Genomic DNA, 3,287 nt, shown 5'->3' with positions numbered 1-3,287 from the left:
AAAATATCCTTGTATTAAGATTTTAATTTAAAATTACCAAATTTATAAATTTCCTAATTTATCTATTGATTTGTGGTTAATATTGGTTCTCACAGTTACCACAAACAACTCAGTTCTCCCTTGAATAGGCCCCTATATATATATATATATATATATATATATATATTTTATAGGCAAGGGATATAATATGAAAGACTAAGAAGGAATTGAAGAACTAAATCAAGGAGCTAGAAGGAGAAGGTTTAAAAACTCATACTGGAAATGAAAGCTGATTATTATTGCTTGAAGGTCGGATCGTGGATTACAAATGAATTCGACCGGCTATATATACACGAGAAAAAACTATTTGCGGGGCCTACCACTATAAAAAATTCAAACTGCTACAGTAATGCTACAGTAAAAAGTTGCTACAGTAATGCTACAGTAAAAAGTTGATACAGTATTGTTACAGTAAAAGTTAGGCAAATTTTTTCAAAAACTACACAGTGACTTGTCGGCCGCCATGAATTATTGAGGTATACGTGGCTGTCTGAATTATTGAAGGTACGTCACTGCTTTCATCATTCTTGTAGATCATACTGGAAATATATATATATATACACATATATATAGGATGTTTTACTTTGCAAGCCATGTTTTTTGTCCAAACTAATTAGATCCGTCCATTCTAGTGATCAAGGGCCACGATGAAAACAATCTGTTTAAGTAAACCAAAAGGACTTATTTTTGTCCAAAAAAAAAAAAAAATTAATACGCTGCATTAAATACTATAGCATAGAAGGGTAAAATTGGAAAAAATGTTTCATTCTTAATCATAGAAGGATAAAATTGGAAAAAATATTTCATTCTTAATCATAGAAATTATTGAGGTTCACAATAACAAGGTCCACCCACTATTTATTTGGACATTAATGACTTTGATATTTCATTTAAAGGTCGAGTGAAAAGTACAATTTTGAACTTCAAAATACCGTCAAAAACCCGATTTTACTCGATGTAGACGGTGAAGATAGCTTCCGCTATGCGAGCCGACTAATCCCAGGGCAACCACATGCTTTGCAGCTAGCTTGGAATCACCGCATTTGAACCTTCGTGGCCACAAGGGAATTTTATTTCTCCTTGGATTTGAACCTGGGACCTCTCGATACTTTTGACCTTTGGAGTCAAACTCAAACCAATCAGGCACCACCCTTGTTCGATGTACTTGTTCTGATAGAAACTACCTTTGATGAAATTACCTACATGAAATAGTGTTGATGAACTCGTTCGATGAACCATTTCATGATGAAGCTCCATATGTATGTGATGAAACTTGATTAGATGAACCCGTTTTTGATGTACTTGCATTTGAAAGAACAACTTCTGATAAACTGTTTTCGATGAAATTAATTAAATGAAACTCTTTTCGATGAAACATAATCTGTGATGAAATCAATTTCAATGAACCATTTGGGATGAAACCTGTTTCATGTGATGAAATAAATTATAACATTAAAACCATTTTGATGAAATAAATGATGGAAATAATTAGACATGAAACAAATGATGGAAAGTGGACATGAAACTATTATTGATCAAACTCTTGAAACCATTTCATGCAACTCTTTCATTGATGGAACTTAGGGGCCGTTTACCAAATACTTACCCATTAAGTGTTTACCAACAATTTACCCGGTAAGCGTTTACCATGGTAAGAGTCGTCGCTCTCACTTACCGGGTAAGACTCATGGTCCTTGTCTCGCTCTTACCGGGTAAGATTCTTAGTCCTTACCATATTCATCCGGTGAGGTAATGTGACTTGGTAAACGCTTACTCGGGTAAGTGTTTGGTAAACATCCCTTATTTTCATTCATGACTAGTAAGTAATAAACTGTTCCAATGATGGAAATTACACATGAATCACACGAAACATCATCACCACCATGGACATCGGCCCTCTTGTCGTGATTAACATGATTCGGTGAAACACATGAAGATACAAACGCTTCATTACTCTCAAACATGTGTTTCATTTAACGAAATAACCAATGCAACCTAATCAATTGAGATATTTATAGAAATGATGAGAGTTCATATATCTCTCGCTAATCAGTCGTTGATACGGTTTCTCACTAACCCCTAGCTAAATTCCGTCCATGATCCGTCACTAATAGCATCACCCACGACCTTTTGGCCCACAAACTATCAGCGATAAATGAGTGATGAATTTTATAAGGCCCCATTTTGTAGTGCTAGAAAGTAGAGTGAGCAGCGGAACCGGGTACCCACTTGTGGAACCGGAATTACCGGTTCCGGTTCCTAAAATACGGAACCGATTGAGAATGGTTCTGGTTCCGGTTCTCAATTTTTTGGAACTGTTACCCGCCAGGACCGGTTCCGAAACCGGGTACCTAGAACCGGCAAGCACCCTGAACCAGAATCGGTGGGTACCCAGTATATTTCAATTAAAAAATAATTAATTTTTTTATATAATTTGTGCAGTTTTTTTATGTAATTTGTGTAGTTTTATGTTAAAAATATGTGCAGTTCTTTATATAATTTGTACAGTTTTTTACACAAAGTTTGTGCAGTTTTTTTATATAAAATTTGTGTAGTTTTTTGTTACAAATATGTGCATTTTTAGTTAAAAATATGTGCAGTTTTTTACGAGTTTGTGTAGTTTTTTTAACACTCAATTATTCACAGGTACTGTACGAGGTTGAGGATGCGATGGGTATGCAAAAAGTTGAAACCAGATTCAGAATTTGAGATAAAATAATTCGTATTTTTTAAATTGTGTTTTTAATTGGATTCATAATATGTAATCGTGAAACTTTGAATATATACAATTATAGTATGTAATAGTTAAACTTTCAACATTTACTATTAGTCTATTATGGTTTGTAATCGTTAAACAATATTTGTAACCATTATTTCATATAATTTGTGTTCTTGTTTATTTATTTAGTGTTTTGACAATGTTTTATTTTTTATTTCTAAATAACAAAATTTTAACATTTTAGGAAGCAGGTACCCGGAACCGGAACCGGTTCCCAGTTCCAATTGTGTGTTTTTTAAATAAAATAATTCGTATTTTTTAAATTGTGTTTTTTAACCGCGGGTTCCGATTCCTGTTTCTGTCAAATAGGGCGGGTACCCCGTGTATGCTCACCCCTACTAGAAAGAAAGTTTTGAGAAGAAACTTATGATTATTTTCTTCCGTTTCCTTTACTTTCTCTCCTAAAAACGTTTCAGAAACACGAGTTTTCTTTTACCTTCCTTCCCATTTCCTTTCCTTTCCTTCCCTT

Source organism: Cynara cardunculus (genome assembly GCF_001531365.2).
Source record: "Cynara cardunculus var. scolymus isolate 2C chromosome LG 3, CcrdV1, whole genome shotgun sequence".
NCBI classification, from domain to species: Eukaryota; Viridiplantae; Streptophyta; class Magnoliopsida; order Asterales; family Asteraceae; genus Cynara; species Cynara cardunculus.
Note: the sequence above shows the minus strand (reverse complement) of the source record.